We start from the raw sequence: 16,678 nt of genomic DNA on the forward strand, positions 1-16,678 counted from the left end.
CTCCTGGGCTCTCTCCTCAAGGCCGTCCTCTTAAGGGGCCAATGGGATGTTTTATTTGCCAAATGTATGGAAAGAAGACACCACTTGGGGATAATAATAATAATGATGATGGCATTTATTAAATGCTTACTATGTGCATTGCATTGTTCTAAGCGCTGGGGAGGTTGCAAAGTAATCAGGTTGTCCCACGGGGGGCTCACAGTCTTAATCCCCATTTTACAGATGAGGTAACTGAGGCACAAGGAAGTTATGTGACTGGCCCAAAGTCACACAGCTGACAACTGGCAGAGCCGGGATGAGACTCAAAGGATGGTGGTAAAATGATACGAGTCCACCGTCTGGAGCTCATAACCCACTGATCCTGGTTATCCTCCTGCCATAATTCCCCCGGGCAGGGGTAGTAGGCTGACGCCTACACTCAAGGAATGGCCTCGGCATGTGACCCCTCGGTCCCCTCTTCCCCCAGCCAGCCCAGGAGCAAAGGACCCATGTTCATCATCATCATCATCATCAATCGTATTTATTGAGTGCTTACTATGTGCAGAGCACTGTACTAAGCGCTTGGGAAGTACAAATTGGCAACATATAGAGACAGTCTCTACCCAACAGTGGGCTAACAGTCTAAAAGGGGGAGACAGAGAACAAAACCAAACATACTAACAAAATAAAATAAATAGAATAGACATGTACAAATAAAATAAATAAATAAATAGAGTAAAAAATATGTACAAACATATATACATATATACAGGTGCTGTGGGGAAGGGAAGGAGGTAAGATGGGGGGATGGAGAGGGGGACGAGGGGGAGAGGAACGAAGGGGCTCAGTCTGGGAAGGCCTCCTGGAGGAGGTGAGCTCTCAGCAGGGCCTTGAAGGGAGGAAGAGAGCTAGCTTGGCGGAGGGGCAGAGGGAGGGCATTCCAGGTCCGGGGGATGACGTGGGCCGGGGGTCGATGGCGGGACAGGCGAGAGCGAGGTACGGTGAGGAGATCAGCGGTGGAGGAGTGGAGGGTGCGGACTGGGCTGTAGAAGGAGAGAAGGGAGGTGAGGTAGGAAGGGGCGAGGTGATGGAGAGCCTTGAAGCCAAGGGTGAGGAGTTTCTGCCTGATGCGCAGATTGATTGGTAGCCACTGGAGATTTTTTAGGAGGGGAGTGATATGCCCAGAGCGTTTCTGGACAAAGATAATCCAGGCAGCAGCATGAAGTATGGATTGAAGTGGAGAGAGACACGAGGATGGGAGATCAGAGAGAAGGCTGATGCAGTAGTCCAGATGGGATAGGATGAGAGATTTAATGAGCAGGGTAGCGGTTGGGATGGAGAGGAAAGGGCGGATCTTGGCAATGTTGCGGATCTGAGACCGGCAGGTTTTGGTGACGGCTTGGGTGTGAGGGGTGAATGAGAGAGCGGGGTCGAGGATGACACCATGTTTGCGGGCTTGTGTGACGGGAAGGATGGTAGTGCCGTCAACAGAGATGGGAAAGTCAGGGAGAGGGCAAGGTTTGGGAGGGAAGACAAGGAGTTCAGTCTTTGACATGTTGAGCTTTAGGTGGCGGGCAGACATCCAAATAGAGATGTCCTGAAGGCAGGAGGAGATGAGAGACTGGAGAGAGGGGGAGAGAGCAGGGGCAGAGATGGAGATCTGGGTGTCATCAGCGTAGAGATGATAGTTGAAGCCGTGGGAGCGAATGAGGTCACCAAGGGAGTGCGTGTAGATCGAGAACAGAAGGGGACCAAACACTGAACCTTGGGGAACCCCCACAGTGAGAGAATGGGAGGGGGAGGAGGAGCCTGCAAAAGAGACTGAGAAAGAGCGACCGGGGAGGTAAAAGGAGAACCAGGAGAGGACGGAGTCTGTGAAGCCAAGGTCAGATAGCGTGTTGAGAAGAAGGGGGCGGTCCACAGTGTCGAAGGCAGCTGAGAGGTCGAGGAGGATTAGGATAGAGTAGGAGCCGTTGGATTTGGCAAGCAGGAGGTCATTGGTGACCTTTGAGAGGGCAGTTTCCGTGGAATGTAGGGGACGGAAGCCAGACTGGAGGGGGTCGAGGAGAGAGTTGGTGTTGAGGAATTCTAGGCAGCGAGTGTAGACAACTCGTTCAAGGAGTTTGGAAAGGAATGGTAGGAGGGATATGGGACGATAACTAGAAGGTGAAGTGGGGTCATGAGAGGGTTTTTTTTTAGGATGGGAGAGACATAGGCATGTTTGAAGGCAGAGGGGAAGGAACCAGTGGGGAGTGAGCGGTTGAAGATGGAAGTTAAGAAGGGGAGAAGGGATGGAGCGAGAGATTTCATGAGTTGAGAGGGAATGGGGTCAGAAGCACAGGTGGCCGGAGTAGCACTTGAGAGGAGGGAGGAGAGCTCCTCTGAGGACACTGCTGGGAAGGATGGGAGAGTAACAGAGAGTGTTGAGAGCCGGGGGGATGGAGTAGGGGGGAAGAGACTTTGGGGAGGTGGGACCTGATGGATTTAATTTTGTTAATGAAGTAGGAGGCCAGATCGTTGGGGGTGAGGGAAGGAGGAGGGGGAGGAACCGGGGGCCTGAGAAGGGAGTTGAGTGTACGGAAGAGCTGGCGGGGGTGATGGGCATGGGTGTCAATACGGGAGGAGAAATAGTTTTGTCTGACAGAGGAGAGGGCTGAGTTAAGGCAGGAAAGGATAAAGCTGAAGTGAACGAGGTTGGCATGGTGTTTAGACTTTCGCCAGCAGCGTTCGGCAGCTCGAGCATAAGAGCGAAGGAGGCGGACAGTGGCAGTGATCCAGGGCTGTGGGTTAGTGGTGAGAGAGCGGCGAAGGGAAAGGGGAGCGAGTGAGTCTAGCTGAGTAGAAAGGGTAGAGTTGAGCAGTAATCTGATCATCAAGACTGGGTAGAGAGGAGAGGGCGGCGAGGTGGGGTGTGAGGCGCTCCGAAAGATGGGTGGGGTCCAGAGAGTGGAGATCTCTGTGAGGGAGTAATGTGGATTTACAGGGGAAAGGAGTGTGAGTGAGGAGGCAGGTGAGAAGATTATGATCAGAGAGAGGGATTTCAGAGTTGGTGAGGGTGGACACAGTGCAGCGGTAGGAGATGATGAATTCGAGGGTATTACCAAGTTGGTGAGTGGGTGAGGTGGGGTGGAGGAAGAGGTTGGCAGCGTCAAGGAGAGATAGAAGGCGGGCAGCAGTGGAGTCGTTAGGGATATCCATGTGGATATTGAAGTCTCCGAGGATCAGAGTGGGCATGGAGAAGGAGAGAAGGAAGGTGAGGAATGGGACAAAGTCGTAAAGAAGTTGGAAGTGGGGCCGGGAGGGCAGTAGATGACGGCTACAAGAATCTGGAGGGGGTGGTAGAGGCGAATAATGTGGGCTTCAAAGGAAGGGAAGGAAAGGGAAGGGGGAGGAGGGATAGTGCGAAAGCGACATTGGGGGGCGAGAAGGAAACCGACACCTCCTCCTTTTCCGGTGAGTCTGGAGGAATGGGAGAAGAAGAGGCCTGCACTGCAGAGAGCAGCAGAAGAGACCGTGTCGTCTGGAGACAGCCAAGTTTCAGTTAGGGCAAGGAGGAGTAGAGAGCTGGAAAGGAATAGGTCCAGGATGAAAGGGATCTTACTTAAAATGGAGCGGGGGTTCTAGAGGCCACACTTGGCAGCAGTTGTCGAGGGAGGGGAGGGAGGGGGAAGGATGCGAGCAGTGGGTAGGGTTTGGATTGGGATGAGTTTGCGGGAGCCTGGGCGGGGAGAGTGGGAAGGGGGGTGGCGATGGGAAAGGAGAACTGGGATGGGGTAGGGGCGGGGAGAAGGGGAGGGAGGGGACGGGGAGGGAGGAGCGGAGGGCTGGCGCTGGTACAGAGGAATCCTTGGTAGGGGGTGAGGGGGAGTGGTCTTGTTGGGGGAGAGGGAGGGAAAAAGCTGGGTGGGAGAGGGGAAGGGGAAGGTGAGAAATGGGAATGGCAGTTGGGAGCTAGGGAATTGAAAGTTCATGGTGAGGTCAGCAGGGCGAGTGACAGTACGGTGGGAGGTTAACAATTGAGATGCAGAAGCAATAAAACAGTAGCAATGATACAGGTAGGCGATGGCATCACAGGGTGTAGTTAAACAATCATTATGCTAAGGCAATAATAAAATTGGCAGATAATGATGTCACAGAGAGCAGATACAAAATATTAAGTGCTGGAGTAGGGTGGGCCTGTTAAGGGGGGTCAGGGAGCAGAGATACCTGGGGAGAGGAGCGGACAGTCAACTAGCATGGGAGGGCTGAGGAGGTGCGAATGAGGTTGTTGTTAATGTAACATGGTGCTAACGAGGGCTTTTTACCTGGGGGCGGGGGGAGAGTCAGTCAGGACCGGACCAGGAAGGGGGGGATGAGGGGCACTTTAGGGAAGGTCGCCTAAGTTGGGGGGCGGTGGAAGCAGGGGGGGCGTCCGTGGGGGCGCTGCGATGGCGGGCGGGCCTCTCGGGAACGGAGTCCCGGGCGTCTATGGCGGCGCTCTGAGGAGAGGATCCTGCCGGGAGCGGCAATGACTCTCTCCACCTTCAAAGCTTTATTGAAGGCACATTTCCTCCAAGAGGCCTTCCCTAAGCCCTTCTTCCCTCTTTTCCCATTCCCTTCTGCCTCACCCTGACTTGCTCCCTTTATTCATCTACCCTCCTAGCCCCACAGCACTCATGTCCAGATCCGTAATTTTATTTATTTATATTAATATTTGTCTCCTCCTCTAGACTAAGTTCGTTGTGGGCAGGGAATGTATCCTTTATATTGTTCTGTTGTACCCTCCGAAGTGCTTAGTACAGTATTCTGCACACAGTAAGCACTCAATAATAGGATTGACTGTGACTGAGAGGGTGGTTCACTCATTTAATTGTATTTTTAGAGGACTTACTCTGGGCAGAACAGTGTACTAAGCACTTGAGAGAGTACAATAGAACAATAAGCAGACCCATTCCCTGCCCACAACTTCTCTGAACCTCAGTTTTCCTTTAAATGGGTATAAGATCCCGGATTTCCTTCCCCTTTAGACTGTGAGTCTCATGTGGGACAGGGATTGTGTCCAATTTCCTGTCATTGTATTTATCTCTGCCTTTAGCAAATGACTGGCTGTAATAAAAGCTCAACAAATAGCATAATGATTATCAATTTGAGCTCAGACAGAAGACATGGGGTAAAGCGTGGAGTAGAACTCGGGTCTTCTGAATCCCAACCTTGTGACATTGTTTCACTCTGCCACACCATGCAACTTAGTGAGGTTCATAAACTTTTGGCCAAGAAGTCCGTTCCCTCCCTTACCACCCCTTCCCCCACCTTGAGAAAGGAGGTATCTATAATAATAATAATGATAATGTTGATATTTGTTAAATGCTTATTATATGCCAAGGACTGTTCTAGGCACTGGGGGAGATACAAGGTAATCAGGTTGTCCCATGTGGGACTTACAGTCTTCATCCCCATTTGACAGATGAGGTCACTGAGGCACAGAGAAATTAAGTGACCTGCCCAAGGTCACACAGCTGACAGGTGGTGGAGTTGGGATTAGAACCCGTGCATGACCTCTGACTCCCAAGCCCGGGCTTTTTCCACTAAGCAACATTGCCGAAGGACAGTGATCCAGATGCGGGGGTGTGAAGAGAGTCCTTGGAGGCATATTAAGCATCAGGCAGTGCCCTCCTCATTGATCACGGGACTAAAAAAAATCCACCTTGTCCATTTGAAACAGTCTCTAATCTCTGAACTGGGATTTGGGGTGGAGCAGGCTGAGGCTGCCTAAGGGATTGGTTTATTAGATCATCTAATTCATGGAAGAAGAGTAGCTTAGTAAATGAGCATGGGCCTAGGATTCAAGAGAACTGAGTTCTAATCCTGGTTTTCCACCAGTTGTCAGCTGTGTGACTTTGGGCAAGTCACTTCACTTCTCTGGGCCTCAGTTACCTCATCTGTAAAATGGCGATTAAGACTGTGAGCCCCCCGTGAGACAACATGGTCACTTTAGAGAAGCAGTGTAGCTCAGTGAAAAGAGCCCGAGCTTTGGAGTCAGAGGTCAGGGGTTCAAATCCTGGCTCTGCCTCTTATCAGCTGTGTGACTTTGGGCAAGTCACTTCACTTCTCTGGGCCTCAGTTCCCTCATCTGTAAAATGGGGATTAAAACTGTGAGCTCCCCCCCCCCCCGCCCGGGATAATCTCATCACCTTGTAACCTCCCCAGTGCTTAGAACGGTGCTTTGTACATAGTAAGTGCTTAATAAATACAATTATTATTATTATTATTATTATTATTATGACACTTGTCTGCTGTGAGACCTCGGGCAAGTCTTCTAAATTTCTATCCGCCTCTGCTTCCTCAACTGTAAAATGGGGATTGTATGCCTGTTCTCGCTCCCTCTCAGACTGTGAGCCCCATGCGACTCAGGGGCTGTGCCTAATCTAATTATCTCACCCCCACACCAATGCTCAGTACTGTTCTTGGCACATAATAAGTTCCTAATAAATTACATAGTTGTTATTATGAAGAAATGAATATGAAGCATGAAAACTTTGGAAGACTGAGACGGGATTATGGAGGCTCAAATTTCTCCAAAACTCATGTGATAGTTCAGGAGACCCATCCCATCCATATATAAGGGGGTAAATTCCAGAGGTTTCTAGAAGAGAGAAACTGCTTACTCCTCAGGAACTCTTCCAGGGGCAAAAAACTCATTTGGATGAGCGTCAATCAATCACTCCCCTGAGGATATGAACTGGAGTACTGATAATACCAGGGGAGGAAATGGGCAAAGGTAGGTGGGAATTAGTTAAACGAGAAGAAACTGCAGAGCCCATGCAAAGTATGAGCTCCCCAAGGGACAGGGACTGTGTTTAATTTCCACCTATAGATTCCCTCCCAGTGCTTAATATAGTGCTCTGCACACAATAAGGGCTTAATAAATATTATTGCTACTATTTCTAAGGGTTCAAGGGAGAGAACAACTAAGCATTTGGGAGAGAACAACAGAGTTGTTAGGCACCATCCCTGCCCTCAAGGAACTTACAATCTAGGGATTAGAGTCTAGGAGCCCTTCCACAGGGAGAGATGTTGTTCACACATGTTACATCCAGCTGTTTCTTCCCTCCCACTGAAACTTCACAGATGCTGCTGGGGAGGAAAAGGAATCCTCCCTACAGTCGTGGCCACCTGGGGGCCGTGGGGACCTTTCTTCGGCAAAAAATGAAGCAAGAACTTAATGATTCCTGTGTTGCTTTGTAGCAGCACAAAGGGGCTGATGGTAGCATAGCCACTGACCACAAACGCGTTAGCACTGCTAAATATGAAGTTATTCTTTAAGGATGTGCCTAGGAAGCAGGAAAGTAGGAAGTCCACACAGTAGAAAGTCACAAAGCAGCTCAACAGCAGCAGGATGCTCTGGGTGGCCCTTCTCTCTGGAGTGGCTTTGCCGGGGAGGTTGGTGGTGTGAAGATACTGGACCCGCTGGCCATGTCGATAGAGGAAAAGGACTATGTGGGCACTGGCGTGGCTCATGAACCCCAGAGAGGTGCCGTCTCGCAGAATCATCAGGGCAAGACAAAACCCCTGGAGGGTGGTGCCGATGGAGGTGATGGAACAGTCGTTATCATGGAATCTCGGCCCCCACCTGGTCACGATGGGGGAAGAGATGACTTGGAGCAGAAGGTTGTTGCCAATCAGCGGGTTGACCAACCAGGAGAAGACACAAATCGACAAGATGCATTTTGGGGTGCTGACTTTGAGCTGGGCCCAGGGACTGCTCCTGGGACTGATGGTGACGGCCTGGACTGCACTCAGGAGGGCAGTGGTGCAGATGGAGGGGCCGCGGGAAACGCGGTGCACATATGCGAAAGTCATAAACCCGATGTCACTCTGGATGAGCCGGTGCCCCAGCAGAGATGCCCCCACGGTCACCCCCCTGGTAAGGAGCATCATGGCGTGGACCAGGGCCAGGTGAACGATGATCAGGTCCGTGGGCTTCGGCTTGTGGTTCAGAAGAAACATGGAGATGTGGAGTGTGATCAGGAGGGAATTTCCCATGACCCCAACTCCGGTCTGGGCCAGGAAGCAGATAGCCTGGGCTATGTCTCTTGAGATCATCATCGCCAGAGTGACCTTGAAGGAGAGAGAGCATGAGAGGGAGTGAGAGAGATGGAACAAGGTAGTGAATTAACTCCTGCTAGTGGGCTTCATCTCCTCTCAGGATCGCACCTGGAGAGTTTCCAGTACTCTACCAGTCTCTACTATGGGAGGGAGAGTCAAGCGGAGGCATACCCAGTTCATTCCTAGCTTGGGCAATAGCTAGTGAGTTGAAGGCAATCTGCCACAGGTCAAAACTCACCCATGCTGTGTAGCAGAGGCGTGGGAGTGAATCGAAGGCAGAGACTCGAGTTTACTGCGTGGAAGAAGGTAATGGTAAACCACTTTCATATTTTCACCAAGAAAACTCTTTGGATATACGCAAGAACGTCTGCAGATGGAAGAGGGGCATTCTGGGAGAGATGTGTCCATGGAGCTTCGATGGGTTGGAGACGACTCAAGAGCATAAGACAAGTGGGCTTCATATTTAAGAGAAACTAGACAGTGGGGTTCAGATAAATTAAAACTGTGTCAGTCAGGTCACATGTCCTAAGCACCAATGGATTGAGCACTGGATGGAAGCACTGTGGGGAGGAACCAGAGGATGGAGAAATCACAGCTCCTGCCATCAGAGAGCTGACAATTGAATAGTAAAGAGAAGGCAGAACGCACACGAACTCCGTAAAAACACAGGCAACAGAAACATGCATACAGATATTAAAGCAGGATACTAAAGATAAGGCTCAGTATCTCATTTAGAAGAAATTATAACTCAAAGCACTTACTACATGCCAAATACTGTGCTAAATTCTGGGGCAAACACAGGATAATTATATCTGATACCATCCCTGTTCCATGAGGGGCTAAAAGTGAGAACAGGTATTCTGTCCCTCTTTTAAAGATGAGGAAAATGAGGCAAAAAAGTGACCTGTCCAAGGTCACATATTTGGCAAGTGATACTGAGATTTAAATACAAGTTCTCCTGCTTCCCAGTCCTTGCTTTTTCCACTAGGCAACACTCCTTTTCCTTATACATCAGGGTCCACAGAGTGCTAGAATTATTGGAGGGAGGACGGTCAGAAGAGTGAGGCTAGGCAACTTCCTGGATGAGATTAAGTTGAGCAGGCTCATAAAGCGGTGAGGGACGTGATTTGGCGGAGCAGAATCGGGATTGCTTTTTGATGGGAGAGTGCTTAGTATGATGCTCTGTACACAGTAAATGTTCAATAAATACCATAGATTGATCGATGGCTGTGTGCTCTTGACCTGTCTCCACCATGGCTGAGCAAAGCAACTGTTAACTACCACCTTCATTCAAGCCACCAAGGGACCCTACTCCAAGCCTGCTCCGTCCAACTGGGCCAGGGATAAAAGCTTTTGTCATGTGCTTGCCATCTCCACCACTGGACATCCATCCCTGCTGCCTTCCCAAGAACTGGTACTGGCTCTTCTCCATGCCACTGAGGAGTCTGCATCCAGTCCTGCCTTCCTCCATCCTGGTGGCAGTGAGAAAATCAACTGCAGACTGAGGCCTCCACAAAAACCCTGGAAAACTGGTGGCTGCTGTAGTGGTTGCTCTGGCTCTGGATATGTCCTGAACTCTGAGTCCCAAGAGTCTTAAATTCTACTCCTCCATCCACAACACCTTCCATATTTTCATCAAGAAAACTCACCAACTTGGACACATACTTGACCTCCTCATATCTCCACCCTAACCAACTCTGAAATCTGTCTATCTGACCAAAATATCCTCATCTGCCTTGTTTCCCGCACACCTCCTCTCCACGAACCTGTTTTGGTCTTCTACAGATACCTCCAATCTTTTGACCCCATGCAATTTTCTAAAGTCATCACGCCCCATTTAGCCTCCATACCCAAACTACCTTCCCTTAATGACAAAATTGATGTCCTCAACACCCCCCTCTCAACTGCACTAAACTCACTCACTCCCCTAACCCTTTGTCGATCTCATAACACTTACCCACAGCTCTGGATCACCTCCACAGTCTGCTTCCTTTGCTCCTGTGCACAAGCCTCCTTATCATGTGCATGTATGCATCTTTCATTCATCCTTACACATTTCTTGATTCCTCATTTCACTCCCACTCTGACCAAGGCTGGGAGGGCTGGTTGGAAAATAGGAAGAGTAAAAATAATAATTGTGTTTTTTTTTTAAAAAAATGCTCACAATGTGCCTAATACAGTACTAAGCTCTGGGGTACGTACAATCGCAATACAATCACATCAGACAAAGTATCTGTACCACACGGGGCTCACAATCTAAGTGGAACGGAGAACAGCTCCATTTTACAGATAAGGAAATTGAAGCCCAGAGATGTTAAGTGACTAATTCAAGGTCACACATCAGGCCAGGGGTGGAGCCATGATTAGAACCCGGGTCCTCTGACTGTCAGATAATAATAATAATAATAATAATAATAATAATAGCATTTATTAAGCGCTTACTATGTGCAAAGCACTGTTCTAAGTGCTCCGGATAGACCACACTGCCACACAGTATTGAAAGCAAAAAAAAAAGCAGGTTGGGTTTCAGGTGGTGAACTGGCTTCAGTCGGGATGGGGAAGACCAGGGAGGGAAGGGGAGCATTTAGAGGGCAGCATATGAAAAAGTGGCACCCTTGGCCCTAAGAGTGAGGAGGGGACATGGGGGCTTCCTCACCTGTGGAAAATCTGCTTCTCCCACCAGCTCAGCAAATGTTATCGCTAGAATCCCACTCCATAGCTTTGGCTCCTGGCTGTGCCCATCTCTAACTCTGGCCTCAATGGATTCTAATTTGGGGAGGTCCATTCAGGAAAGCCTCCATCCCACAGTCTGAACTGGTCTCTGGCCTGTCTCCCCAGGGGTAAGGATCAGCCTGTCCATGCTCTGGACCAGTGGGAATGTCTATAGTGGGGAAGAGCCAGGAACAGGCTGGGAGATCTGACACTAAGCGTCTACTCTTTAGGAGCCAAGCTCTCTGAGCTGACTGCAGGACACTCTCTCTGGTGTCTAGATCCTAGACAGGGTGAGTGCTGGAGTGTGGTGGGGAGGGGGGTCTCTCTGTGTCGGGTTAAGACCCTAGTCAGCACCCTGGATCCCAGCATTTTCACCCTCAGTGACTTCTAATGTGTCTGTTAATTGTGATATTGTACTCTCCCAAGTGCTTAATACAGTGCTCTGAACACAGTAAACATTCAATAAATACAATCAGATGAATGAATTAATGTATACCTTTGAGAAGCAGCATGACCTACTGGATAAAGCAAAGACCCTGGAGTCAGAGGACCTAGGTTCTAATCCTGGCTCTGCCAAGTGCTTTTTGTGTGACCTTGGGCAAGTCACTTTACTTGATCAACTCTGGGTCCCAGTTTCCTCAGTTATAAAATTGTAAATACCTGTTGTCTCTCCTACTCAGTCTGTGAGCCCCACGTGGGTCAGGAACCGTGTCCAACCTGATTCAATTGTATCCACTCTGGCACTTAGAAAAGTACTTGACCCATAGTAAGCACTTAAGAGAATACCATAATAATAATAATAATAATAATAATAATAATAATAATGATAATAATAATAGTATAATAATACCCTTTTCCCTGCTCACCATGACCCCAAACCACCCTTTTCCTCAGAGTCACCGTGGTACTTTATTCAGACTCTGAGGGCAACGATATCTCCTGAGGGATGCCCTCCAACCCCCAGTATCACTCCCAACCAATCCACAAAAAAATGGAAGAAACACAGAACTAAGTGCTAGAACCAACGCCTCCAGGGTTGCAGGCATATAACACTCCATCATACAGAGAGTCTATCCCGGTGTTTGGCATATTATGCTATTATGCTATTAACGTTTGATAAGTACAATGGCCCAACACAGAGTCTTAGCAAACAGGTTTTCAACTCCCCCTCTAGTTTCAGGCACTCTCTTCCAAACCCTTCCTAGGAATCTGAGACAGGAAGAGCCACTCACCGAGATGGTAACCACTAGTGCAGACCTGGTGGCCACAATGTTTGGGAGGGAGGCTGGGGCAGAATTTGTAGGGAAGGGATGGAATGAGTTCTCACCCCGCTCCATGATTGTGATTATCTTGTCAACTGAAGGACTGGGACAGGAGAATTAAAGAGAATGATCTCATCTCCACTTGACAAAGCAACGAACTGGGGTGCCATTATGTCATACTGTTCTCAGAGCTTTGAGCAACTCCTGATTAGGCTGTTACAACTGGGAGTTTCCTGACAGTGTCTCTGGAGAGGATGGGGTGGTGGGGTGGGTGGGGAGGGCACTGGAGGCTGAGGATGAGAGTTGAGCAAAGGAGGGAGAAATATCTTTCCAGTCCAACTGGAAATAGGGGAAGGGAGGCAATGACCCCTGATAACCTGAGGTTTCATTTCTTTTTACCTCCATTATCGACCTTTGTCCCCCACACACCTACTCCCTGCCCTCTGCAAAACTGTGCTATCTGAGGGGGAAGCAGAGACCAGCACAATCTGGTGGGGGGCTGGGGAAGTGGGGAAAGCAAGGGGTGGCCACTGAGAGATGAGCCCTCCATCACCATCCAGGAGAACTAGCCGGACTAGGGTCTAAGGTGAAGGAACCCCACATAACCCAAGCCGGTGCAACTCTATTCTGCCTTTAAATTAGTGTGTGTGTATGTGTGTGTGAATGTGCTATGTGTTTGTGTACATATGCACATAAACGTACACACTACGTATATATAGTATATAAACATTATATATATAGTTATATGAGAAGCAGCATGTATACAGAGAAGCAGTGCGGCTTAGCCGAAAGGGACCGGGCTTGGGACGTAAAGGACGTGGGTTCTAATTCCGGCTCCGCCACTTGTCTGTTGTGTGACCTTGGGCAAGCTACTTCACTTCTCTGTGCCTCAGTTCCCTCACCTGAAAAATGGGGATGAAGACTGTGAGCCCCACATGGGACCTGATTACCCTGTATCTACCCCGGTGCTTAGAACAGTACTTGGCACATAGTAAGCGCTTAACAAGTACCATTATTTAGTGAGAAGCAGCCTGGCTTAATGAAAAGAACACGGGCTTGGGAGTCAGAGGACATGGGTTCTAATCCCGGCCCCACCACTTGTCTGCTATGTGACCTTGAGCAAGCCACTTCACTTCTTTGTGCCTCAGCTACCTCATCTATAAAATGGGGATTAAGTCTGTGAGCCCATGTAGGAGAACCTGATTACCTTGTACATACCACAGTGCTTGGCACATAGTAAGGACTTAACAAATACCATAATTATGATTATTATTTTGTGTTTATGTATCTACATATGTTATGTGTATATATGAAATTCACTTTAAATAACTGTATTCAAAATTACAAGTTTAATTTTAGTGCATAATATAATTATATGAGAATTACCACAATTGTGCATTATAATTGTGACTTCTATTTATAATTATTTCATTTAACAAATGTGTATATATACACATATACATATATGTGCATATATGTACATATGCATTTTTTTATCAGAAATTCCTTTCTCTCTCATCTCTGTCGATCCTACTCTCTTGTCTATGATCCTTTAGTTGATGTATTTTCCATAGGAGACCCAATGTGAAATGATTCACACAGTGCCTGCTCTTTGACCTTGGGCAAGTCACTCTCCTTCCCCGTGCCTCAGTTTCCTTATCTGTAAACTGGGGATTCAATGACTGCTCTCCCTCATGCTTAGACTGTAAACCTCATATGGGGTCAGGACTGTGTCCGATCTGATTAACCTGTACCTCTCCCAGCACTTAGAATGGCAAAAATAATAATGACAATGATGATGATGATAATAATAATAATAATTCATCACATTTAAGGTCGCCCAGTGAGCGGTCCTAGGCCCAGTGGAGTGGAATGGTGTTTATTCATTTTACACTGTTTGAAGGAGCAGTGGAACTGGCGATTCTGGTGTGGTTTGCTCTCTGGGTGGAGGAGCTAGCAGCAGGCCCATGGGCACCCTGTAAGACACATAGGGGAGAGAAAAGGAAGGCTTAAAAGACCAGGTGGAGAAAGTGAAGAAAGGTCTACTCAACCTCCAGTAAAGTCAGAGTCAATTCACATTCCACGAGGTGTGAGGCACCCAGGGATCGCATCCAGCTTTGCCCTCCCTCTGCCCACTGAGCTCAGAGCTGACAGCATCAGGCAGTAGCATTCAGCCATTCTTGGTATGGCTACTGATGATGACATTGATGATACTGATACTGATGATGTCGATGAAAACGATGACACCATTGGTGATGGCAGTGAGGAGGAGGATGGTGTTGTAGGTGATGATGATGATAATAGAGGTAATGGTAGAGATCAATCGGTGGGAGCAGAAGGAATAACCTTCATTGTAACAATACTGGTTTTCCTGTGCTCCAGTGACTGGCTGGAATGGTTATATCCTTGCTGATTTGCAGTCATCTCTGACATCTCATAGTTGGACTTTCTGAGCCCTGAGAAAATCTGAGTCCTTTTAAGGGACCTTGGGCAAGTCTCTTAACTTCTCTGTGCTTGAGAAGCCGCATGGCTTAGTGGAAAGAGCACAGGCTTGGGAGTCAGAGGTCATGGGTTCTAATCCCAGTTCCTCCGCTTGTCACCTGTATGACTCTGGGCAAGTCACTTCGTTTCTCCAGGCCTCAGTTACCTCATCTGTAAAATGGAGATTAAGATTGTGAGCCCCACGTGGCTGATTACCTTATATCTACCCCAGTGTTTAGAACAGTGCTTGGCACATAGTAAGCGCTTAACAAATACTATCATTATTAAGTTACCTCATCTGTAAAATGGGGATTGACTGTGAGCCCCACGTGGGACATGGACTGTGTCCAACTTGATTAGCTTGTATCTACCCCAGTGTTTACTACAGTGCCTGGAACCTAGGAAGTGCTTAACAGATACGATTTCTTTTAAAAAAGGAAAGGATTCTATTTTTCTGCACAAGCTGATAAATGGATCTAGTATTGACAAATAACTACCCAGCTGCCATTTTTCCTGAGAGCAATGTCCTCTTTCTCCTTTGAGCGAAAGATGACAAGGTTCGCATAATGAATTCAGAAGACTGGAGAGGGAATCCATTCCACCAGAGAGACTGAGAAATGAAACCTCTCACTTGGTGCTCTCAGCCAAGAGACCAGCAACTTGGAGACATGGAGGGAGCCTGCTCCTAGAATCCACTTCTTCCCTTGGACACCCTCCTTCACAGTGAGGGACTGGGCAGAGAATAGGGCCAGGGGCTTACCTTCTGTTCATCCTTGGGTTGCATTGGGAGTCTGTGGCCTCTTTTTATCTCAGGGACACACTGAGGTCTGGGAATCCGGGGATCATTGGTGATCAGCACCAATGGACAAAGGGAAGGGTAACATGAACTCATAAATGTCACAAGGTCATACAACCTGAAGGCATCCTCCCCAACAAACTTTATGGAAAGGTTAAGGCAGCAGTTCAGGCAGTAAAAGAAAGCAAAGCAGGTGACGAGGAGTAGGATCATCAGGGTGGCTCTGGACTCTGGGGAAGATCTGGGGGAGAGGCTGGCACTGTGGACGTGCTGCACTTTCTTTCAGTGCTGATGAAGCGTGATTATCATGTAACCACTGGCCCAGCTCATGAGGAAGACAAAAAAAGAGATCTCGGAAATAAGGAATGCTAATGAATGCAATGTGACCGGATAAATGGACCCACACCGTATTGGGACACAATTTCATACTGTAGTCATTAATCAAAAGTGTGGTATTTTTCATAACTGCAATGTCTTTCAGTATGTTAAGGTAGATCAAGAGGTTGAGGGCCCAGAAGAAGAGGAAGGAAGGGATGATGCAGTTGGGGACTCTGCGTCTGAGCTTAGCCCAGCGGGAGGTGCTGGGGCTGATGGTGATGGCCTGAAACGTGCTGAGCAGACACGTGGTGGAGATGGAAAGGCCCCGAGCCACTCTCCGGATGTAGATGACAATCAGACAGCCTGCATCATCCAGAATATTGTTCATCCCAAAAGCTACCACCATTCCTGGCACGGACTGTGTGAGAAGCATCACTGTGTTGGCCACAGTCAGGTGGGAGAGGATCAAGTCTGCAGGCTTCTTCTGACCGGGATGAGACGTGACTATGCCAACATAGAGCAAGAGCAATATTGAGTTCCCCAGGAGCCCAATCCCAGTCTGAACCAGGAAGAATGTAATGATGATCAGGTCACTCCACAGCATCGTCCTGATTTCTGCCAGCTGCCCAGCTCAGAGACCTTCAAAAGAAATGCGGAATTGCTTTTCCTTGCTATATCTTCAAATGGTAGTACCATAGGACTTTGGTCAGATTTTCTCTGTGTAGGATGCATGAACTATCCCCGGGTTTCCTGTTCCCTGGATGGAGCTTCCAGAGTAAGGATTTCATGTGTGGCATTTGGAGTTCAAAAGGGATTGTGTCAGGAAGCTCAAGACAGTCAAATGAATGGGGCTTTTGACAGAATGGGAGTGGTTGAGTAGAATCAAGGATCTGGTAAGGTTGTTACTGTAACAACCTATCATCATTTTGGGAGGGTCTATGGGGACCCCCATGCTCCATCTGTATGCCCTGAATAACTCTGTTGTTGCTGCTTTAATATTTCATTTTACTTTTCTGGTTGCTCAGAGGGAACCCAGCTAGACAGG

The 16,678-nt window shown here is 48.4% G+C and overlaps 1 non-coding gene across 1 annotated transcript; it reads left to right on the plus strand.

The window, feature by feature from the left end:
* The first annotated feature begins 8,154 nt into the window (after positions 1 to 8,154).
* On the plus strand, positions 8,155 to 8,292 carry LOC119922969. Its single transcript, XR_005448742.1, has one exon. It is a non-coding gene; the product is annotated as a small nucleolar RNA SNORA7 (small nucleolar RNA).
* Positions 8,293 to 16,678: the final 8,386 nt, after the last annotated feature.

This window comes from Tachyglossus aculeatus, unplaced genomic scaffold, assembly GCF_015852505.1.
Source record: "Tachyglossus aculeatus isolate mTacAcu1 unplaced genomic scaffold, mTacAcu1.pri scaffold_134_arrow_ctg1, whole genome shotgun sequence".
Taxonomy (NCBI): domain Eukaryota; kingdom Metazoa; phylum Chordata; class Mammalia; order Monotremata; family Tachyglossidae; genus Tachyglossus; species Tachyglossus aculeatus.